The sequence below is a fragment of the Triturus cristatus genome, chromosome 1_2 (genome assembly GCF_964204655.1).
Source record: "Triturus cristatus chromosome 1_2, aTriCri1.1, whole genome shotgun sequence".
In the NCBI taxonomy this organism is placed as follows: domain Eukaryota; kingdom Metazoa; phylum Chordata; class Amphibia; order Caudata; family Salamandridae; genus Triturus; species Triturus cristatus.
In genome coordinates, this window is record NC_140580.1 from 1,185,764,755 (window position 1) to 1,185,790,735 (window position 25,981).

The following is a 25,981-nucleotide window of genomic DNA, read 5'->3' on the forward strand; positions in this document are numbered from 1 at the left end:
AACTATTGTATGGGGGCCATTCCATTTGTCCCGGAGGGCTGCTGTGGCCAAAGGCTCCAACACCCACACTTTCTGTCCTGGCTGGTAAACAGTCAGTACAGCCTTTTGGTCATGCCAGGATTTTTGCAGTTCCTGGCTAGCCCCAAGGTTTTTGTTTGACTTTCTCATGTATTCAGCCATCCTGGAGTGGAGACCAAGTACATAGTCCACTATGTCTTGCTTTGGGGGCTTGAGAGGTAACTCCCATCCTTTCTTCACCAAACACAATGGACCCCTGACAGGGTGACCAAACAAAAGTTCAAAAGGGCTGTAGCCAACCCCTTTTTGAGGCACCTCCCTGTATGCAAATAAAAGGCAGGGCAAGAGTAGGTCCCACTTTCACCAAAGCTTCTCTGGGAGTCCTTTAATCATGTCCTTTAAGGTTTTGTTGAATCTTTCAACTAAACCATTGCATTGTGGGTGATAGGGTGTGGTGAACTTGTAGTTCACTCCACACTCCTTCCACTTAGCAGTCAAGTAACTAGACATGAAGTTTGCACCCCTGTCAGATACCACCTCCTTAGGAAAGCCTACTCTTGAGAACACTCTCAAGAGACCTCTTGCCACCACAGGTGCTGTAGTGGTCCATAGGGGAATTGCCTCTGGGTACCTGGTGGCATGACCCACTACCACCAGTATAAATCTGTGCCCAGATGCTGTTTGGGGATCCATGGAACCAACAATGCCAATCCCTACCCTTTCGAAGGGCACCCCCACCACAGGTAGTGGTATCAGGGGGGCCTTTGTAGTGCCACCTGCTTTGCTACTGGCTTGGCAGGTTACACAGGAGCGACAAAACTCCTTAGTGTCTTCAGACATGTGGGGCCAGTGAAAGTGATGAACAATTCTGTCCCAAGTCTTGTCTGGCCCAGGTGTCCTGCTAGGGGAATATCATGGGCTAGTGTCAATAGGAAACCCCTAAACTTCAGAGGTATAACCAACCTCCTGGATGCATCAGGCTTGGGGTCTCTACTCTCTCAGTAAAGAAGTCCATCGTCCCAATAAACTTTATGGGTGCCACTAGCATTCCCAGCAGCCTCTTCAGCATCCTGCTTTCTGAGGGGTTCAAGAGAGGGGCAGGTTTTCTGCTCCTGGCTCAGATCAGACCTAGAAGGGCTCCCTGTCCCCAAGAACTCAACCTGATCAGGTTCAAGCTCCTCGGGGACAGTTCCTTTTACAGGCTCAAGATCATCTCCCTGAGGAGACTCACACGCTGACTGCAAAAGACCATCACTCACATGCTGACTGCAAGAGGCTATCACATGCTGACTGCAAGGGACCATCACACACTGACTGCAAAAGACCATCACATGTTCAGTGCATGAGACCATCACATGCTGACTGCAAGTGGCCATCTCATACTGACCGCAAGAGGCCGTCTCGCACTGACTGCAAAAGGCCATCTCACGCTTACTGCAAGAGACCATCACACGCTGACTGCAAGAGACCATCCCACGCTAAGTGCAAGAGACCATCCCGCCCTGACTGCAAGAGGCATCAAACGCTGATTGCAAGAGACCATTACTCTCACGCTGACAGCAAGAGACAATCACTCACATGCTGTCTGCAAAAGACCATCACTCACATGCTGTCTGCAAAAGACCATCACTCACATGCTGTCTGCAAGAGGCCATCACTCACACGCTGACTGCAAGAGACCATCACTCACACGCTGACTGCAAGAGACCATCACTCACACGCTGACTGCAAGAGACCATCACTCACACGCTGACTGCAAGAGACCATCACTCACACGCTGACTGCAAGAGACTATCACTCACATGCTGACTGCAAAAGACCATCAATCACATGCTGACTGCAAGAGGCTATCACACGCTGACTGCAAGAGACCATCACACACTGACTGCAAAAGACCATCACATGTTCAGTGCAAGAGACCATCACATGCTGACTGCAAGTGGCCATCTCGCACTGACTGCAAGAGGCCATCTCGCGCTTACTGCAAGAGGCCATCTCACGCTTACTGCAAGAGATCATCACACGCTGACTGCAAGAGATCATCACACGCTGACTGCAAGAGACCATCCCATGCTAAGTGCAAGAGACCATCGCGCCCTGACTGCAAGAGGAATCAAACGCTGACTGCAAGAGACCATTACTCACACGCTGACAGCAAGAGACCATCACTCTCATGCTGACAGCAAGAGACAATCACTCACATGCTGTCTGCAAAAGACCATCACTCACATGCTGTCTGCAAAAGACCATCACTCACATGCTGACTGCAAGAGGCCATCACTCACATGCTGACTGCAAGAGACCATCACTCACGCGCTGACTGCAAGAGACCATCACTCATGCGCTGACTGCAAGAGACCATTACTCACACGCTGACTGCAAGAGGCTATCACACGCTGACTGCAAGAGACCATCACACACTGACTGCAAAAGACCATCACATGTTCAGTGCAAGAGACCATCACATGCTGACTGCAAGTGGCCATCTCACGCTTACTGCAAGAGATCATCACACGCTGACTGCAAGAGACCATCCCATGCTAAGTGCAAGAGACCATCGCGCCCTGACTGCAAGAGGAATCAAACGCTGACTGCAAGAGACCATTACTCACACGCTGACAGCAAGAGACCATCACTCTCATGCTGACAGCAAGAAACAATCACTCACATGCTGTCTGCAAAAGACCATCACTCACATGCTGACTGCAAAAGGCCATCACTCACACGTTGACTGCAAGAGACCATCACTCACACGCTGACTGCAAGAGACCATCACTCACATGCTGACAGCAAGAAACAATCACTCACATGCTGACTGCAAAAGACCATCACTCACACCCTGACTATAAGAGGCCATCATGTGCTGACTACCAGAGACCATGACGTGCTGACAGCAAGTGATCATGACATGCGGACAGCAAGAGGCCAACACATGATGACTGCAAGATACCATCACATGCCGACTGCAAGAGGCCATCAGGCACTGCAAGAGACCATCACACATTGACTGCAAGAGACCATCACATGCTGACTGCAAGAGACCACGACATGCTGACAGCATGAGGCCAACACACGCTGACTACAATATACCATCATATGCTGATTGGAAGAGACCATGACACGCTGACAGCATGAGGCCAACACACGCTGACTACAATATACCATCAAACGCTGAATGCAAGAGGCCATCACGTGCTTTCTGCAAGAGACCATCAAGTGCTGACTGCAAGAGACCATCAAGTGCTGACTGCAAGAGACCATCCCTCACACACTGACAGCAGGAGACCATCACATGCTGACAGCAAGAGACCATCACATTCTTACTGCAAGAGACCACTCGCATGCTTACTGCAAAAGACTATCACATTCTTAGAGCTAGAGACCATCACTCACACACTGACAGCAACAGGCCATCACATGCTGATAGCAAGAGACCATCACACACTGACTGCAAGAGACCATCACATGCTGAATGCAAGAGGCCATCATGTGCTGACTGCAAGAGACCATCACTCACACGCTGACAGCAGGAGACCATCACATTCTTACAGCAAGAGACCATCACATATTTACAGCAAGAGACCATCAATCACATGCTGACTGCAAATGACCATCAATCACATGCTGACTGCAAGAGGCCATCACACGCTTTCTGCAAGAGACCATCAAGTGCTCACTGCAAGAGACCATCACATGCTGACAGCAAGAGACCATCCCTCACACACTGACAGTAGGAGACCATCACATTCTTACTGCAAAAGACCACTCGCATGCTGACTGCAAAAGACCATCACATTCCTAGAGCTAGAGACCATCACTCACATGCTGACAGCAGACCATCACATGCTGACAGCAAGACACCATCACATTCTTACAGCAAGAGACCATCACACACATGCTGACTGCAAAAAAACATCACTCACACACTGACAGCAACAGGCCATCACATGCTGATAGTAAAAGACCATCACACACTGACTGCAAGAGACCATCACACGCTGAATGCAAGAGGCCATCATGTGCTGACTGCAGAGACCATCACTCACACGCTGACAGCAAGAGACCATCACATACTTACAGCAAGAGACCAACACTCACATGCTGACTGCAAAATACCATCACTCTCATGCTTACAGCAGGAGACCATCACATTCTTACAGTAAGAGGCCACTCACACCCTGACTGCAAGAGACCATCACATACTTACAGCAAGAGACCAACACTCAAATGCTGACTGCAAAAGACCATTACACAGGCTGACTGCAAGAGGCCATGACACACTGACTGCAAGAGACCATGAAGCGCTGATAGCAAACAACCATTGCGAGAAGGTGGCCTGATATATGCTGTCCTCTAGTTCTAGTGGGCACCTTGTATAAGTCCAAACAACCCCTTATGGTGAATTGGTTAAAGACAACCTTTATTGAAAGCTATCCTAGTGGTAGCTATGGAGAGCAGCCTTCAGGCTAAGTCTTGAAGGAATGTAAAGCAGCTTGTTTTACCAGTCTATAATCTCTTGAATGATCAAATGAAAGGACAACCACGCCAGGTATATATTTAAAATATATGTATTTAAGATAAAACACACCCCTCTAGTCTCTTTATGAGACTGGAGTTTGAAGTACTTAATTTACACGTTAGCAATCAACAGTAATAGCACAAATAAACGTTTGGGCCTTAGGGGCATACCAAACCATATACCAATAAAGTGGTATAAGAACCACGACTGAACTAGACACAAGGCCTAGAGCATGTAGAATCGCTGGGACCCCAAGTAACCACCCAAGGTAGTGACACAGGGGCCCCACGGGGGCCGTGTGCAGTGTGTAAACACAACCGCGTTTTCCCGTTAGCTTCTATGGGCAATGTCGCGGTTGGAAATTTAACGATTAGGGACACTTAGAATCGACTCAGGACCAAACATTTTTGGACTTAAAAAGTTCTAGGGCTAGCACCCACGAGAGCACCGGAGTACTCCAGTTACCTCACCCAGGGAAGCCGGGTCCTTAGGTGTCTTTTGGTGTTGGGTCACGTCGTCGATTACAATGGAAGCTGGCGAAGAACTGCTGCTGCCGTGAAGAGGAGAAGTATCAGAAGAGATCCAAGCCTGGATCTAGGATGGAAGGAACCTGAAAGCAGAGGGGACAGAGTCTGGGTCACTTGCCAGTGACCGAGGGCAGGATGGACCAACGCCCACAAATGTCGGGTGCTTCAGGTGAGTTGACGGGTGTCTTGACTCTTCAGCCACGAGGTCCAGGAGGTGCCGATGATGACCAGGAGCTGGATTCGAGCTGTACCACAAAGTCTCTCGAGTGCTGCGGTGTCGGCGACCAGATTGGACCCAACATGCCAGCAGCAGTTCTTTGCAGACTTCCATTGGCATCGACGACGCGACCCGACACCAAAAGACACCTATGCACCCGGCTTCCCTGGGTGAGGTAACTCGAGTACTCCGGTGCTCTCGTGGGTGTTAGCCCTAGAACTTCTTAAGTCCAAAAGGGTTTGGTCCTGACTCGATTTAAGTGTCTCTAATCTTTAACATTCCAACCGCGACACTGCCCATAGAAGCTAACGGGAACCCGCCGTTGTGTTTTCACACTGCATACAGTCCCCGTGGGTCCCCTGTGTCACTACCTTGGGTGGTTCCTTGGGGACCCAGCGATTCTACAGGCTGTAGGCCTTGTGTCTATATCAGTCGTGGTTCTTATACCGTTTTTTTGGTATATGGTTTGGTACGCCCCTAGTGCCCAAACGTGTATTTGTGCTATAACTGTTGATTGCTAACTTGTAAATTAAGTACTTCGAACTCCAGTCTCATAAAGAGACTAGACGGGTGTGTTTTAACCAAAATACATATATTTTGTCCTTTCATTTGATCATTCAAGAGATTATTGACTGGTAAAACAAGCTGCTTTACATTCCTTCAAAACTAAGCCTGAAGGCTGCTCTCCATAGCTACCACTAGGATAGCTTTCAATAAAGGTTGTCTTCAACCTATCACCATAAGGGGTTGCTTGGACTGATACAAGGTGCCCACTAGAACTAGTGGACAGCATATATCAGGCCACCTTCTCACACTGGCATGCAGCGTGTGGGATTCCAGCTTGCTATTGTTTTACCAAATAATCTCAATTGAATTGATCAACTGAAAACCACTAAAGGTACCTAAGGTACATATAATATCAAGTTTAGCTACAGTAAGTTCTACTGAAGTTAGAGTTGTGTGTTAAGGGATAGCACTCCCTTTCTACAACTCAAGAGAGTTTAGTAGGCCATACTAGTGTAGGTAGTGCAATACACTACACCACATTAGTAATGTCTAACCAGCCAGGAACCAGTGGGTCCCTGCCAGGAACCAGTGAGCTCCTTCCCTATAAATATGAGGATCTCTCCTTTGCTAGACTTAGGGCCTTATGTGCCATTAGGAAGCTGAAGACAGGCAAAATCCCAACCACCCAGCATCTCATAAAGATACTGAAGCTGGATGATCTCCCAGGACCTAGTGGTTCTGATGGGGGTAGGCAGTGTGGGTGGGGCAGCAGGTGAGGGTGGGCCTAGGGGTGGAATCTCCACTGACCCTAACTCTATTGCTGACCGGACTGATGACAATGACCGGAATCTGGTGAACCCAGCTCTCCTGGATGAGGAGGATGACAACAATGCTCCTTCCTTTATTCCTCCAGGTAGAGTTGAAAGTAGGGCTAGAAGGGATAGATCTCTGTCAAGGGGATCTGTCCAGTCTAACTCCTCTATAGGGACCTCTGTCTCTTCTCACAGAGGGAGGGAAACCTCCTAGGAGAGGAGAGAGAGACTGCTGAAGTATGAGCAAGAGAAGTTCAACCACAGAAAGCAGCAGATGGCCCTAGATAGGGAAGCCCTAGAGCTCGACAGAGCTAGTAAAAAGGAGGGACTAGAGTCCCTTGGTGGCAGCAATTTCCCTAGAGATAGGGAGAGGTCTTATGACCATAGAAAACCTAAGTGAGATTGTCCCTCCCTACCAGAGTGGGGATGACATCCACAAATGGATAAGTGCCTTGGAGAGGGCCTGTAAAGTACAGAAGGTCCCTCAAGGTCAGTGGGCAGCAATCTTATGGCTCTCCTTTGCAGACAAAGGTAGAGATAACCTCCTCACTGTAAGAGAAGAGGATGCTGATGATTACCAGGTCTTGAAAAGTGCACTAATAGATGGGCTTGGCCTAACCACTGAACAATACAGGTTAAAGTTCAGAGACACCCAAAAAGCACACAATCAAGACTGGGTTGACTTTGTTGACTGTGCTGCTAAGGCTCTGGAAGGTTGGTTATTGGTCAGTAAAGTGTGTGACTTCATAGGATTGTGCAATCTGATAATGAGGGAGCAGATTCTTAATAACTGTCAAAATAAGCTGTTGCACCAGTACCTGGTAGACTCTGATCTGACCTCTCCCCAAGAATTGGGAAAGAAGGCAGACAAATGGGTCAGAACCAAGGTGGTGACCCAAAGAAGCAGCATTCTAAGAGCTCTGACATGGGTGGGGACAAGGGAAAAGACCAGAAGTCTTCTCAAGGGCCCCAAAAATCTTCTTCTAATGGGGAGTCGCAGTCAAGTAAGGGTAAAGGCCAAAAAAACCTTGGTGCAAAATCTGTAAGCAGGAAACTCACTGGACCAGTGACTGCACCAAGGCCAAATAATCTACCCCAGCCACCATTGTCCCTATGGCAACTGTTCCCCCTAGTACAGCTACAATAGGTGGTGGCAATGTCCAGAATAAGGGTGTAGTAGGGTTGACCCTAGGTTCTGAGATGGACTCTGGCCTAGTCAGAGTTCCAACTCAGGCTGTGCTTGTCAGTGATGGGGGCATGGATATGTCCCCCTTTGTGAGTCCCAGTAACCTGGGCAAATACAGACAGCAGCCTTTAATAAATGGAGTAGAAGCTTGGGCATTCAGGGACACAGGAGCAAGTGTCACTATGGTGGCAAAAGATCTTGTGGATCATGGGCAGATTATACTTGGTGAAATGTACCAAGTGACCAATGCTAGCAATGTCAGAACAGACCATTCTCTGGCAGTTGTTAACTTCTCCTGGGGAGGGGTTACTGGCCTTAAGAAGGTTGTGATAAGTGCAGACCTACCAGTACAGTGGTTGCATGGCAATGATCTAGAGACTTCAGCTTGGGCTGAAGTGGAGCTTAGGACACATGCAGAAATGTTAGGGATCCCTGCTCATGTCTTTGCTGTGACTAGGTCACAGGCCAAAATGTCGAAAGCTGGACAGGCCCTGGATTCTGGAATAATGGACCAGGTGCCTCACAAGAGGAGGAGCAGTAGGGTTAAGGCAGAGCCTTCCCACCTGGCTCAGAATGCTGATCAGTCTCCTCCGGAAGATGATCTTGAGCCTGAAGAAGGAACTGTCCCAGAGGAGCTTGAACTTGACCAGGTTGAGTTCTTGGGGACAGGGGCCCCTTCCAGGTCTGATCTGAGCCAGGAGCAGAGCAGAAAACCTGCCCCTCTCTTGAACCCCTCAGAAAGCAAGCTGCTGAGGAGGCTACTGGAAATGCTAGTGGCACCCATAAAGTTTATTGGGATGATGGACTCCTATAGTCAGAGAGTAGAGACCCCAAGCCTGGTGCATCCAGGAGGTTGGTTATACCTCTGAAGTTTAGGGGTTTCCTATTGACACTAGCCCATGATATTCCCCTAGCAGGACACCTAGGCCAGATCAAGACTTGGGACAGAATTGTCCCTCACTTTCACTGGCCCCACATGTCTGAGGACACAAAGGAGTTTTGTCGCTCCTGTGTAACCTGCCAAGCCAGTGGCAAAGCAGGTGGCACTACAAAGGCCCCCCTGATGCCAGTACCCGTGGTGAGGGTGTCCTTTGAAAGGGTAGGGATTGACATTGTGGGTCCCATGGATCCCCAAATAGCATCTGGGCACAGATTTATACTGGTGGTGGTGGATCATTCCACCAGGTACCCAGAGGAAATTCCCCTAAGGACCACTACAGCACCTGTAGAGGCAAGAGCTCTCTTGAGTGTATTCTCAAGAGTAGGCTTTCCTAAGGAGGTAGTATCTGACAGGGGTGCAAACTTCATGTCTAGTTACGTGACTGCTATGTAGAAGGAGTGTGGAGTGAACTACAAGTTCACCACACTCTATCACCCACAATGCAATGGTTTAGTTGAGAGATTCAACAAAACCTTAAAGGGCATGATTAAAGGACTCCCAGAGAAGCATAGGCGAACATGGGACCTACTCTTGCCCTGCCTTTTATTTGCATACAGGGAGGTGCCTCAAAAGGGGGTTGGTTACAGCCCATTTGAACTTTTGTTTTGTCACCCTGTCAGGGGTCCATTGTGTTTGTGAAAGAAGGATGGGAGCTACCTCTCAAGCCCCCAAAGCAAGACATAGTGGACTATGTACTTGGTCTCCGCTCCAGGATGGCTGAGTACATGAAAAAGGCAAACAAAAACCTTGAGGCTAGCCATGAACTGCAAAAAGCCTGGCATGACCAAAAGGCTGTACTGACTGTTTACCAGCCAGGACAGAAAGTGTGGGTGTTGGAGGCTGTGGCCCTAGCAGCCCGCCAGGACAAATGGAGTGGCCCCCATACAATTGTTGAACAGAAAGGGGAGATTACCTACTTGGTAGACCTTGGAACCCCTAGGAGTCCCCACAGGGTACTTCATGTCAACAGACTTAAACCATATGTTGACAGGGCAGACATGGGCTTGCTCATGGCTACTGATGAAGGACAGGAGGAAGAGAGTGACCCACTCCCTGACCTGCTTTCTCAGAACCCTGAAGATGGGTCAGTTGATGGTGTAGCCTTGACAGGCAGCCTCACTGCCCAGCAGCAAACTGACTGCAGAAACCTTCTCAGACAGTTTAGACTTATGTTTTCACTGACTCCCAGTCAGACCACCTGGTGCACTCATGAAGTGGACACTGGGGACAGTCTACCTGTGAAGAATAAGATCTACAGGCAACCTGACCATGTCAGGGACTGTAAAAGGACAGAAGTCCAAAAGATGTTGGCTCTGGGTGTGATTGTACCCTCAGTTAGCCCTTGGGCTAGTCCAGTAGTCCTGGTACCTAAACCTCACACCAGTGGTGGGAAAAGAGAGATGTGGTTTTGTGTAGACGACAGGGGTCTCAATGCAGTCACTAGGACTGATGACCATCCCATCCCATCCCATCCCCAGGGCAGATGAGCTAATAGATACCTTGGCCTCAGACAAGTTTCTAAGCACATTTGACCTGACAGCTGGCTACTGGCAGATCAGACTAGCTGATGATGCAGAGCCAAAGACCGCATTTTCTACTCCTAGTGGGCACTATCACTTTGGGGTAATGCCCTTTGGTTTGTAGAATGCACCTGCCACTTTCCAAAGGTTGGTGAATCAAGTCCTTACAGGCCTGGAAGACTTTAGTGCAGCATATCTAGATTATATTGCTGTCTTTAGCTCCACCTGTGAGGATAACCTGGTCCACCTGAGGAATGTTTTGGAGGCCCTGCAAAAAGCAGGCCTAACTATCAAGGCTACTAAGTGCCAGATAGGGCAGAGTCAGGTTGTGTACCTGGGCCACCTTGTAGGTGGTGGCCAGGTTCAACCATTACAGAGCAAAATCCAGACCATAATGGAATGGATTGCTCCAACTACCCAGACTCAGGTGAGAGCCTTTTAAGCCTGACTGGGTACTATAGGAGATTTGTCAAGGGGTATGGATCCATAGTGACACCCCTGAATGACTTAACTTCTAAAAAGATGCCCAAAATGGTTCAGTGGACAGCTAGCTGTCAAAAGGCATTTGATGACCTGAAACAGGCCATGTGCACTGCTCCCATTGTGCAGAGTCCTGACTACTCCAAGAAGTTCATTGTCCAAACAGATGCATCTGAATTGGGGGTAGGGGCTGTACTGTCACAATTGAATGATGAAGGTCAGAATCAGCCAGTAGTTTTCATAAGCAGAAGGCTGACCCCTAGAGAGAAACATTGGTCAGCCATTCAGAGGGAGGCCTTTGCTGTGGTTTGGGCTCTGAAGAAGTTGAGGCCATACTTGTTTGGTACTCACTTTATTGTTCAGACAGATCATAAGCCTCTCTTATGGCTAAAACAAATGAAGGGTGAAAACCCCAAACTACTTAGGTGGTCCATTTCCCTACAGGGGATGGACTTTACAGTGGAACATATACCTGGGAGTAACCATGCCAATGCAGATGGACTCTCTAGGTATTTCCATTTAGAACATGAAGACTCAACTGGTCAAGGTTAGATAATGTCCCTGCGTTGGGGGGGGGGGGTTGTGTAGCAGAGTAGGATCTGCTCGTGGCTGAAGAGTCAATACACCCATCAACTCACCTGAAGCACCCGACATCTGTGGGCATTGGTCCATCCTGCCCTCGGTCACTAGCTAGTAACCCAGACTGTGTCCCCTCTGCTTTCAGGTTCCTTCCTTCCCAGGTCCGGGTATGGATCTCTTCGAACACTTCTCTTGACGGCAGCAGCAGCTCTTCACCAGCTTCCATTGTAATCGAGGACGCGACCCGACACCAAAAGACACCTATGCACCCGGCTTCCCTGGGTGAGGTAACTCGAGTACTCCAGTGCTCTCGTGGGTGCTAGCCCTAGAACTTCTTAAGTCCAAAAGGGTTTGGTCCTGACTCGATTCTAAGTGTCCCTAATCTTTAAAATTCCAACCGCGACATCGGCCATAGAAGCTAACGGTAACCCGCGGTTGTGTTTACACACTGCATACAGTCCCCGTGGGTCCCCTGTGTCACTACCTTGGGTGGTTCCTTGGGGTCCCAGCAATTCTACAGGCTCTAGGCCTTGTGTCTATTTCAGTCATGGTTCTTATACCACTTTGTTGGTATATGGTTTGGTACGCCCCTAGGACCCAAACGTGTATTTGTGCTATTACTGTTGATTGCTAACTTGTAAATTAAGTACTTCGAACTCCAGTCTCATAAAGAGGCTAGAGGGGTGTGTTTTAACCTAAATACATATATTTTGAATATATACCTGGTGTGGTTGTCCTTTCATTTGATCATTCAAGAGATTATAGACTGGTAAAACAAGCGGATTTACATTTCTTCAAGACTTAGCCTGAAGGCTGCTCTCCATAGCTACCACTAGGATAGCTTTCAATAAAGGTTGTCCATAAGGGGTTGTTTGGACTTATACAAGGTGCCCACTAGAGCTAGTGGACAGCATATATCAGGCCACCTACTCACATTCACAACTGATTGTAACCTTTTCCCCCCCAATGTTCATTAAATGTGGAGTCCCTCAGAATGGTTATTGGTGACCCAGAGTCCGCCAGGGCCTGCAAAGGAATGTCATTAATGGAGGTTGTACACACTGGACCCTTGATTGATACTGGATCCCCCTCACAATCTAGAGTCAACATCACATTACTAAGTGAATTTGTGCATGAATCGACTTCAACCTTCACACCTACTGGTTTCCTATTGCTTCTGCACACTCTGAAAATGACCTACTTTTTTGCATAATATACAACGTTTGCTAATAGCTGAACATCCAGCAAAATTACTAATGTGGTTTTTAGAGCCTCATCCGAAACAAAAAATGGTATGCTTCTTTTGAGTGAATTTTTGTGACTTCCCTTTCACATTAACTGAACATAACAAGTTCTCCTGATCTAGCTCAGGTGAAAACACCACATTGACGCAAGAGCTGGAGTCTCCGTGCATGACTTTACTTGAAATAGCTGAATGCTCGATGCTCAGGGCTAAATCGATCACTTCGGTCAAAGATCGATTTTTGCAGCCTAGAATTATTTCTTTAATTTTTCGAGAAGCGCCGTTGAAAACAAACTGATCCCTTATGTATTCGTCTGCTACGGGACCAAAACCACATGTGATAGCCAATACCCTGAGCGCCGAAATGTACTCTTCCACTTTCTCATCCTCCATTTGCTTCCTTTTATAAAAATGATAACGCCCCAGCATATTTAATCCAAAAACAGTTTTTTAATCCTTGCTATTGCCTCCAAGTACATGTTCCATTGACCATCACCAGATCGAGCTTGGGGTGGCGGAATTGGTGCGATACTATCAAAAATTCTTGGAGCAGCCTGTGCCAAGCTCCCGAATAACAATGCAAAATTCTGCGCGGGACTGTAACCCACAGTGTCGACGGCCACTAGATGATTTCCGAATCAACCAGAAACATTCCGACCAAATAATAGCTGGTCTCCCAGGTTTACTAAGAAAAGGCGGTGGCTGGGTGATAAGATGTGGGTTAACCACGCTCAGAGTTAAAATCTCCAACCACAATTCCTGGAAATGCGCATCGTAAAACTAAATGCTCATTCACCCAAAGAATTAACTATTTCAATCCAAAGAGCAAACCCAAAATAGCATATAGTTTATCTGTAATGCAGGTGGTGCTGAAGAAGTAGAAACAAATAAACACGCAAGTCTAAAGTGGGCACAAAAATAGTCCTAGAGTAACCTCCCAATGTAGTAGACGCTCCCAACCAGACAAAGCTGCTAATTCTATGTCAGGACCAGAGGCTCCGATTATGCTTCTCATTCTTTGCTTTATTACAACAGCAGCCAATAAAAAAACATTGTTTTTATTCCAAACTACAAATCCCATGAATCCAATGCATCACAATACCATAGAGACTATCACTATATAAAGTCCAGCTGAGGCAGACACCTCCTCTTTCTTTGCTGCTCCGCAGCCAGTTAAGTGCCTCTCCCTTACTGCTTTTATTATGATTGTGGTGTATGGGTCTGACGCGCACTGTTTATGATAATTATTTACATAATTCTAGTTTAATGTCTTGGTGCTAGACTAGCGTTGCCAAAGCGTTTTGCCTGCTTACTAGCGTTCGTCTTTGTCGTGTTTCAGGGTGTAGACGCTAGCGCTCCTTTTCCGTTTGGGTTTCTCGCTGCTCGTGCAGCGGATCGCTCGCGTGTGGTAGTCTGGGAGCGCTTCGGCCTCGCCGTGGCCTTGTTTCGGAGTGGAGCGGGAGTGTATGGGGGCCTGAGGACGGCGCGTCTATACTCGCGCGCGTCCTCTTTCTATTGTTACGGGCGGCCGTTACAGCGCATGCGCGGCGGCCATTTTCCGACTTGGTTGCTATCGGAGTTCGTATCGGAGCGGGAAACGCTCAATATTCAAACTTGCAAGACCGTATTTTGCCCCAACTGACACCCAAAGCTGGATTTTAGCTAAGGGCTGAATAATAACTGCATAGGCACTGCCGAGAGAGGTATCAGGCCCTCTCTCCACTGTTTAAATTCATTATTTTGGCGCTTGTTTGCCTGGCCTGCTTGGGGTTGTTCCTCTCCCCCTGATTTGCTCCTCCCTTCGGCCCATCATTGTGCTATAAAGGTGACAGCTGCTGCTAGCGCCATGGCTGACTATTCTTACGAGGAGGAGTATTTTGAGTCTGAACCTGCGGATTCGTTTGAGCAAGAGCTCGTTGAAGCCCTAGATCCTGGAGTGCAGCATTCTGTAAGCTCGGCGCTTGTGAGAGCGATTGCACCCCTTAAGCGGCATTTGAATGACTACACGCGGCAGCAGGGCTGTCTTCCGGCCGCAAATACCCGCCCCAAGCCAACGGGTAAGAAGGCTTCTAACCCTCACTCTGAGGACTTCGCTCGGCTATCCAGGGCCCTAGCGAATGATCACGCTTATTTGGCGCAAACTGACCAGACTGAGTCTTCTCACGAAGAAAAGGGAGATTCCTCGGCTGACGGTGAGTCCGATCAGGAGGAATGCGCTCAGCCTGCTAAAAAGACTAGGAAGGAGCACCATGTGGAGCCCACGCCACCGCCTAGACATCTGACCTTCGACCCGACGGATATCATTCACCCCAATTCTACGGCATGGACCCCCTTGCAAGAAGTGGCGGACTATCTCCAGTCAAACCTCCGACGCCCTTTCGAAAAGGACTTCAGGGCACCCCTTAACTCTGAGTGCCCCAGACCTGACCTGGCAGCCCGTGTGGTGGAGACCCCTGAAGTGGACCCGACCATGATGACCTATCTTAAGCAATATTCTAAGGACCCGAAAAAGGGCATTGACCGCGCCTGGCGGTCATGCCAAGATAAGCTTCTAGATTGGTCAGGGCCTTTGGCAAAAATTCTCTAGATGGGTCTCCAGGCAAAAGAGTCCGGGTCTCCAGTGGATCCCGACGACCTCATTGGTTGGGCGCAGCGTGCGGTGTGCTTGTTGGGCAATGCCAACTGCGCTATGTCTAGCGAAAGGAGATCGATCCTCCTGTAGCTAGGCCCTAAACTGGCGGAGTTATCTTCCTCGGAGGCAGGTCCAGTAGCCCAGGGTCTCCTTTTCGGGCAACCCTTTTTGAAAGAGCTCACCAAATTTGTAGCTACTTTCAGCGGCCTGGATAAGGCGCAGGAATCGCTACGATGTGCCTTGCGACCGGTTTTCGCCAGGGCCGGACGAAATCGAGGGCGGTCGTACGGCAGAGGTCACCCCGCGTGGTCAACAACACAACAGAGGAGGTTACCAAGATAACTATTCAGGGAACTCTAACTTCTATCCCTCCAGACGGGTGCGGAACCGTTTCCGCAGAGGCAGGTTCGGTGGCAACCAGGGAAACCACCAGGATTCCGGATCAGCAGGTGAGACTTATCCTTTGTTCAGAAGTAAAGTTGGGGGGTCGCATTCAATATTTCCTGCATGCTTGGCAAACGCTCTCGCAGGATCCCTGGATCCTGGAAACGGTACGGGGTTACAAATTGGAAATGTACAGCACCCCCGTCCAGCGTTTCCCTCCCCCTCCCATCCATTTTTCCCAACTCGATCAGAGTTTTATCACGGGCGAAATACAATCCCTCTTACAGAAGGGGGCAGTTGTCGAGTCTCAACCCCATTCTCGCGGTTTTCTCAGCAATGTGTTCCTGGTCGAGAAGAAAGGGGGCGGGTACAGGTTGGTTCTGAACCTCAAAGAATTCAATGGCTGGATCTTTTACCGCCATTTCAAAATGGAGGGCGTCCACCTACTGCGCGATCTGCTGCAGGAAGGCGATTGGATCGTCCGGGTGGACCTGAAGGACGCCTACTTGGCCGGGCCCATATACGCTCCTCATCGCTGTTTTCTTCCGTTTCTGTGGCAAGGCGTCTGTTACGAGTACGCGGTTCTTCCCTTCGGACTTTCGTCAGCACCATGGTGCTTCACGAAACTCCTTCGTCCGGTGATGGAGTCACTACGCACGGGCGGGGTGAGGCTGATCGTCTATCTGGACGACGTCATTATCATGGCGCAGTGTCCGCATTTAGTGACGACACATCTGGAGTGGTCCATTCACCTTCTTCAAAACCTGGGCTTCATTGTGAATTCTCAGAAGTCCGTTCTGGTGCCCACACAGTCTATAGAGTTTCTGGGTTTTAAGGTGGCTTCTCACACCTGCCAACTTCTGCTACCCGCGCCCAAGATCAGAACGATCAAGAAAGAATTGAGGTCGATAGTGAACAAGCGGACTGTGTCCTTGAGATCCATAGCCCGGGTAGTGGGCTTGTAGGCCTCCTCGATTCAGGCCATCTTTCCGGGCCCCCTTCACTACCGTGCTCTCCAACGATTAAAGATTCAACATCTCCGCAAAGGCCTCAGCTATGCCGAACAGATCCCTCTTTCAGAGGAAGCGAGGTGGGAAATGTTGTGGTGGCTCGACCACATGGAATCGTGGAATGGCAGAGCCATTTTCGGGTCCAAACCGGAGGTAGTGATCGAATCGGACGCCAGTCGTTGGGGCTGGGGAGCCCGCTGCGGTCCGATCTCGACGGGGGGTCGTTGGTCCCCGGAGGAACTTTCCCTTCACATCAATTGTCTGGAGTTGTTAGCGGGATCGTTCGCAATTCGCAGCCTCTCCCCGCAGAAGACGAACTGTTGCATTCTTCTAAGAATGGACAATATATCAGCGGTCCGGTACGTGAACAAACTTGCGGGTACACGATCTCGCATCCTGGCGGAAATTGCCAAAGATTTTTGGCATTACTGCCTTCAGTACAATCTGTCAATAGTGGCGGAATACCTCCCGGGCCGGAAGAACGAAGTGGCCGATTGGCATTCCCGGTACCTACGGGATTACAGCGATTGGCGGTTACACCCTCGAGTCTTCCGGATGCTGAACCTCCTATGAGGTCCTTGCCAGTTGGACTTGTTCGCGTCACAGCTGAACAAGCAACTTCCGGATTTCTACAGCTGGCGCCCGGATCCGGAGGCTCTAGCCTCGGATGCGTTTCTTCAAACCTGGCCACCAGTCCTTTGTTATGCCTTCCCGCCATTTGTCATGATTTCCAGCGTCCTGGCTCAGGCCAGACGCCAGCAAACAGAGATGGTGTTGGTTACACCTTTGTGGAGAGCCCAAGCTTGGTTCCCGATAGTTCTGGAAATGTCTTGTGCTGTACCAATTCTCCTCCCTCAGAGATGGAACCTGTTTCTGGACCCTCTCAAGGCCCCTCATCCGTTAGTGGACACAGGTCAGCTATCTCTTGTAGCGTGGCGAGTTTCAGGGACAGATGGCAGGTCCCGGGTCTTTCTACAGACGCTTCCGCTTTCGTCAAGCAAGCGTGGTCAGATAATACCAATAAGCGGAATTCATCGGCATGGAACAAATGGTGTAGCTGGTGTGTTCAACGGGACGTCGATCCCACTACAGCTAATGTCTCAATGGTCATGAATTTCCTTGCTTCATTTGCGTCATCGGGTTTTGCTTATAGGACAGTAAACAATTTCAGGTTCGCTATTTCCGCTGGGCATGCTCCGTTGGAGGGCAAGCCAGTGGGAGAACACCCTCTGGTGTGTAAATTACTTGGGGGTATCCGGATGGTCAGGCCTCCGTGTCCAAAGTACTCCTTTTTGTGGGACGTTACGGTGGTGCTTCGCTTTTTGAATTCTTGGCCACCTAACGAGCACCTGTCACGGAAACAGCTTTCCCCCAAACTGGCGATGTTATTATGTTTGGTCTCTTGCAAGAGAGTTTCTGATATTCGAGCTTTGGATCTCGCGGGTCGTCGGTTCTCCCCAGAAGGGGTGACTTTCACTATCTCCAGATGGACCAAAAGCAATTCCACTTCAGTGCCTTTCCGGATAATCCCAATTTATGTGTGGTGCAATGTGTCGAAGCGTACGAGGTGAGTACATCTAGTTTCCGTTCTGACATGCAGGGTCAACTGTTTATTGCATTGCAGAAACCCTTTCGCCCGGTGTCTTCAGCTACTTTGGCGAGATGGGTGCGTTGGCTCATGAATGAGGCAGGCATTGATGTGTCTCAGTTTGGTGCACATTCTGTGCGTGGCGCAATGGCGTCTAAATCTTTTTCCTTAGGTGTAAGCCTATCCGACATCGTGAAAACTGCGGATTGGTCAAATGAGTCTACCTTTAAATCGTTTTATTACAAACCTATAATAGATGCTGCATCAGTGGTGGTGGCTAGGCTTTAAACAAGCATAATCGGAGCCTCCGGTCCTGACATAGAATTAAAAATTTGCGAACATTCGTGACAAGAATCTTCAATTCTATTAAGGACAACGGAGGCGAGGATTATCCCACCCAGAGTTTATATGGTTACATGAATGCATATGTAAATCAATTTACGATGGTTTTAGTTTGCATTATATTTGCTTCCTTTTTTCTCTTTCTTCCCCCCCCCCCTTTTTTGTTCTTTTACCATTTGAAGTTGGAACATGGTTTGGGGATTACCGTTATTACGGAATTTTATCTTTGTTTCAGATTCCAGTGGCAAGTGAAAATTGCTCTCTGTTCAGGATATCGTTGGGAATAGCTTTCCCCTTCGCGATTTGAGGCTCGCTCGCCTGCTTTGGTCGTCAGGGATTCGTTCCTCGGAGCCGAAGTTCACCTATTGGTTTTCGGATGCTTGGTTCACATGGACAATGGTTCAAGATCTCAGTTCAAGAAGGAGTAATTTGTTTCAAGTTCTGGACTTAACAGTTAACGGTCACGCAAAGAAAGAGGAGGTGTCTGCCTCAGCTGGACTTTATATAGTGATAGTCTCTATGGTATTGTGATGCATTGGATTCATGGGATTTGTAGTTTGGAATAAAAAAGATGTTTTTTTTTGGCTGCTGTTGTAATAAAGCAAAGAATGAGAAGCATAATCCTCACCTCCGTTGTCCTTAATAGAATTGAAAATTCTTGTCACGAATGTTCGCAAATTTTTAATTCTCACCTCCAACTTGTTTGAAAATGACACGACCGGCCTTTGAAACTGTCCGATGACTAAAGAAACCGTTGACATGCTCCATTTTTAACAGAACGATTATATTTACCTTCTTCGTTTAATCCGACATGGCTGTCACTTACAGGCAGCGCCAACGTTGCAGTAAGAAGTTGCGACCAATCCAATATGGCCGACACGTAATGTTGAACGTCACAGCAGTGTGTGACGAGTGACTAGGCCAGTCGCGTGGCACTCTGGATGATACCTGGGAACGTGGGCTCTCGTGAGGAAACACTAGCGTCGCTTAACTCCACTTCAGTTGTGCCCTCTGCAAAATAAAGGGAAACTTGCACTCCAAAGGCAGTGCCGTAGATGCAAGTATTCGCCGGTTGGTGCATCCGCTCACTTGCCAGTAGGTTTTTCCATCACGCCTCCTGAAATTCACTACATTAAAAAACCAGGAGTCAGCAGTACACTCCTGTGCCCCGTGGGTGATGTCGGTGGGTGGAACCAGTTTCCCAATCGTTGCCAATAGGTAATAAGTACAAAGGATCCGATTGTGTTCAGTAGAAAAGAAGTTTATTGAAGCGGTTCCACCCACAACATGAAGCGACCTCCTGGCCCGGTGATCGGAGGGCAACTGACCGATGCCTTTCGAACCCTAACCAGTGTCCACTCCATGCGGGGAACACAATTAAAACACAACATTGCATAAATAGATCTCGCGCACAACCATGCGTGAAACACTACAACAATCCATAGATGCTGCTTATTTATCTTATGCAATTAACAACCATTGACAAAGCCAACAGTCTTGACTTGTTGTAGGTATGATGTTACTTGTTGTATCATATATCTGGATGCAGTGACAGAAACCGCATAATACAAGTCGGGCGGCACACTATACTAAGCACAGATTTTTAGCTTAGGTGTTTTAAGCCACACCCTTATTTAAATTGGTCACGCCCCTTTGAGAGACCCCTCTAGTTTTTTCATCCCACTTAAAGCCCTGCCGACAACATAAATGCAAAACCTCGGGACATGGTCCAGTTCAACAGCATTTAGTAGTAGAGATTTAGTGTGACAGGCTGGCAGCCCTAGAAGTAGGTTATTTATGGAGGATGTGCAGATTATCACACGCTCTCTGAGTAAAAAACTTGCTAGCATTTGCGACAAGAATTTTCAATTCTTTTAAGGACATGAAGGCGAGGATTATGCTATCTCTTTCTTTACTGAAAATTCACAGCAGCCAATGAAAAGACATACACAATAAACTACATTTCCCACAATGCCACGGTGCAATACCAATAACCCTAGAGACTATCCTTCTATAGAGTCCCAAACATGAGCACTTCCTCTTTCTTTGCTTTGAACGAGCATTGTCCATGTAAATTCGCAACTTGTTCAATGATGGCAGAAACTTTGTAGAAAAACTGCAAACCATCTTAACATGACTGACTCAACAGAAGTCCATATAGTTGAAGAATGTGTAGCACACCTTCCAAGACATCCCAAAAAGCGACCCCTTATTGACCTTTCTGCTCAGCTCCTGAAACTGAGATATCAAATCGTAATAACTACTTTAACCAATTGTATCAGTGTGGGACAATAACAACCATAAACATGAATTGTACATATGGCGGGACAATCTTTGCCTCGGTGTCCTTAATAGAATCGAAAATTCTTGGCATGAATGCTAGCAAATTGTTTATTCCATTACAGGACCGGAGGCTTCGGATTATGCTAGTTTAAGCTTTTCCAACACAACAGAAGAAATATCGCCCACGGATTTATAATAAAACTGTTTAAATATAGAGTTAGATGACCAATCAGCTGTTCTCTTTATATCTTGCACACTGGTACCTAACATAAAAGACTTCAACGCCATATCGCCTCTCACCGAATGAGCACCAAACAATTGAGTATAAAACCAGCCTCTGTCATTACATACCTGAGCCATCGCGCAATGGTGGCAGGGGTAACTGGTTTAAAAGGCTTTTGTAGCACAATAAAAAGACTTGAACAACACTCCGGCCTGAGCGGTCGGGTACATTCCTCATAAACTTTAGGGCATTTGACTACACACAATTTATCATTAGCAGGACATGCATGGTAATCAATAGATCGTGAGAAAGTCTTTGTTTTTGCAGAAATCACAAATGAAACCCCTTCAGGGGAGACAACCCTACCTGTCAGGTCCACAACTCTAACATCAGAGGCTCGTCGGCAAGCAGATAAACAAAGAAGCATAGCTAACTTAGCAGATAATTGTTTCCTAGATATCGCAGCATTATCTGGCCAACTGTCTAATAAATGTAATACCTTAGAAACATCCCATGACTTAGGAGGGTTCGCCACTCTTTTTCCTTTGAGAAGCTTGCATACCAGAGGATGCATACCTACTGGTCTACCGTCAATCTGCGTATGTCCAGCTGAGATAACTGATCGGAAATTGTTAACCGACCTGTAAGATAACTCTTCGGAAGCTTTCTGTGAAGGAAAGTTTAACACTTGTGAAAGATCTGCCTCCACGGGATCCACGTGCTTCTCCAAGCACCCACCCAACCATGCTCGCCACACTGAGGAATATTGCTTCCTAGGAGAGGGAGCACAGGCCTGGTGTATGAAACCTGAAGCTTCTTTGAAATTCCCGGCAACATCCACTGTTGCCTGAAAGCCTCCAGACCATCAGAGACAACTGCCTCCAGAGAACCAGTGGATGCAGTTCCCCCTGAGGGCCCTGGAGCATTGCCTGAGACCACAGTAGGAGAAGAGGGAAGTCCCAAGTAATCTCCAATAGCATTGGAAACCATGGTTGGGCTTCCCAGACTGGCGTGACTAAAAGGATCTCTCCCTTCTGGAGGGCTATTTGATTTGCTACCCTGGGAATGAAAACAAAAGAGGGAAACGCATATTTCAATGTCTTCAACCAGTCCTCAGTGAATGCATCCGTGGCTTTTGCTAGAGGATCTGGTCTCCAACTGAAAAAGTTGGCGATTGAGTCTAAAGGCAAAAAGATCTATCTTGCAAGGGCCCTATATTGAATGGATCATGTGAAATAGTGAGGCGTGGAGTTGCAAGTCGCTGAAATCCTTCAAGTAACGGGAATTCCAGTCCGCTATTGTGTTGTTCTGTCCTGGAAGGTGTTCCGCAATCACCGTTATTTGGTGAAACAGGCAATTTTAGAAATGGGGTCTCTAGTTGGCAATGGTTTGCACTTTGTCCAAGCAGGGACCCTTCCTTCTAGTCAGGATAAGGGAGTTACACTCCTAAAACAACCCCTGCTCACCCCTTTGGTAGCTTGGCACGAGCAGTCAGGCTTATCTTAGAGGCAGTGTGTAAAGCAGTGTGTAAAGCATTTGCACATAACCAACAGTAATACAGTGTAAGCACTACAAAAAGACACCACAACAGTTTAGAATACTTAAGACAAGACCAAAAATAATAAATAAACTCCACAATACAGTACTTAGAAATCTCCAGTTATAAAAATAACTTTGAAAAACAGTTCCTTGAAGTCGATATCTCCCTCTGGAGTTATCACGGTGTTGTGAACAAACAAATCCATGCCAGCTACAGTGTCTGGAAGACCCACAGAACAGTACCTTTAGAAATGCAGGAAGTCGGCGCCCTCTCGTTGAGCTTCCGAAAGCACGGTGTCCACAGGCGTCGGTTCCGGAGGTCGGTGCAGGAGTCGTCGGGCCCTTGAAGTCAGACGAGATGCAGATCGAACTCCTCGCGGTTGAAGTCAGGAGTGCTGGCGTCGGCAGGCTTTGGGTGCTGCGGTGCTCTCCATGCCACTGGAATCAAGCTATCCTGGCTGAAGAGGGGTGAAACCCCGAAACCGGTCCTAGGATGCTTGTTTCCAGTCCAGGGAGGACCTGGCCTGGCAGTTCGGGCTGGACTGTTCCCATTGGGCACAGGGTCAAGACTGATTTGCATATGGCTGGTTCCAAACTGGAATGGCATGGTGAGCAAAAAAACGATGGATTTAGGCCCAGATCTCTGTACTGGGGTGAATGTATGATATTGTTCTGCATTCTGTCCATCAATTGTTGTTTTTGCAGCGGTGCAAAGTGCAGCAGTGCAGTGTGCGCTGCCCTCAGGTCGCGGTGCGAGCAACAGCTCGGTGGTGGTGTCAGATTGCGTCATCGGTGAGACCAGAGTCACGGTGCGAAGTGATGCGGTGCTTGTTGCAGTGCTGGCAGGTCACGGTGCAAGCAGTGGCGTCGTCATTGCTGAAGCGTTGTCGTCGGCTGATGAACTGGAGTCGCTGGCGTGGGTAGGCCAAGGCTGCGGTGCGGGATGAGGGTGGTGGATCGTGTAACTTTAGGAGCGGTGCCCTCGAACCACGGTGCAAGCAGCGGCGTCGATTTCGGCGTAGAGCGGCAGCGTCGGGATACCAAGGCGGCGTCATGAAGTGAGGCGATGCGGAGTGTGGTGCCCACAGGTAGCGGTGCGAGCAGCGGCTCAGTGGCGGCATCACCTTTTTTTAGGCAGAGGTTGGGGCAGAGGAAAAAGGGCGAAAAAGAGGAATACCAAAACAGGTGCAGTGGCAGGAACAATCAACGAACTCTGTAGAGACGAGGAGCTAGACAAGGGGAAAGAGGAACTAGTAGTCAACCTTTCGCACAGTGTTTTGACTGTGACTAAAAAAGCAGTTCTGGAAAAGGGGTTGGGGTATGTCCCCACTCTGAAAACAGACAGGTTCAGAGACCATTGCGAGCTACAGAATTTCTTTCGCAAAATTCAGCTGAAAGCATTCTTCCAAGACAAACCACAACCAACTACGGAAGATACTGGGTTACGGAATCCTTCTACATTTAATCCCAAAAACAGCATGCCCCCCCTGACTTTCTAACTTTTGAGCAATCAGTACTTAAAGATCTAGTCTCTAACATTAATCGAGTCCCCTTTCACAATCTATCATCAGCCAAAATAGCTGCAGCAAAATCGCTTGCAGAGGACGCCACCATTGTTATCAAACAGGCCGACAAAGGTGGGGCAACGGTGATAATGTCCACAACTGACTACGACATGGAATGTCAACGACAACTTGACAATACTAGGTATTACACACCTATATCTGAAAATCCAATAAGGATCTCTACCATGGTTTTTGAGGCAGAAACAAATGGGTGGATCACTAGGAAAGAGGCGGATTTCCTTATTGTTAAGGAACCTAAAATCCCTTACTTTTACTGCCTGCCTAAAATCCACAAGGGTACTACACCGGTGGCAGGACGACCAATAGTCTCTGGGATAAATTCACTACTTGAACCATTGTCTAAATTTAGCGACCATTTTTTACAGCCGTCTTTTGTACGTGACACTACTGACATCTTGTGCATTTTAGAACAGATGTGTGACACGACAGACATTGATCTTCTGGTCACACTAGATGTTGAGGCCTTATACACAAATATCCTGCCAGAGGCTACCCTAGAGGTCATTGAGGCTGCACTACATATGGGAGAATGGTATTCCCCAACACTGATCCATTTCATCATGGAATGTGCTACCCTGGCACTCACTGAAAATGTCTTTGAGTTTAAAAGACAGTTTTACCATCAGTCCCAAGGTACATCTATGGGCAGTACTTTTGCCCCAAGTGTGGCTTGTCTCTCCATGACGGCATTCGAAGAAAGGGTCATTTTCCACCCTGACAAGCCATACTCTAGTAATTTGAAACTATGGAAACGGTTCATAGATGACATCCTCAACCTTTGGAAAGGTGACCGAGAGACCTGTGTGAATTTTTGTCACTGGATCAATAGGCAGAACGAACATCTTAAATTCACTAAGACCATATCTGATACTGATGTGCCCTTCCTGGACCTGAAGATTATACTAACAAATGGCCAATTAAGAACAACACTTTACAGAAAGCCCACTGACAGAAACGGTTTGCTACTTTATAGCAGTCACCACCCGCGAGCTCTTAAGGAAAACCTACCGTTTGGGCAATTCCTGCGCATTCGTAGGAATTGTAGTTCAATCTCTGACTACAAGACTGAAGCCACAACCCTCACCAACAATCTAAGACAAAGAGATTACCCGAGACACCACATCATGAAATTCATGAAAAGGGCCCGAAACAATAACCGTGAGGCTCTACTGGAAGTGGTCCCTAAAGAACGCGAAGAGACACTCACATGTGTGACCTCGTTCACATCGGGCTCAAGTCAGATGAGAAAGATCATAAGAAAACACTGGGACATTTTGAATACTGGGTCACTACAGTTACCAATACCTAGATTTGCTTATAAACGCACTAGGGATTTGAAAGACATTCTCGTACACACACAACCCAAGATGCCTAGGACTAATGATCAGAGATCTCATTGGGATCTCCCACCAGTACAGGGCCATTACCCCTGCAGCTCTTGCTCGGTATGTCACCAGACTGCACCAACTAAGATCCAGCTCTCTGACTCTTTTACTTGGCGTCTTACCAAACACACGAACTGTAATACAACACAGTGTATTTACATGATTACATGTCCGTGCCAACTGAGATATATAGGCATGACTATGGGAGCTGTCAAAACAAGGATCACAGAACACAAAAGTAACATCCGTTGCCAACGAGTATCAACCAAGATGTTTACACACTTTAAGGACTTAGGCCACCCACTAGACACCATTCGATGGGTGGTACTCAAAGCCCACACACACATCACACAGAGAACTTTATTTAGGATAGAGCAAAGATGGATACACCGTCTATCCACAGACCAAAGTGATTTGAATGATGATATTCCGTGGGGGGCGCTGGCTTGATCCCTGCCTTT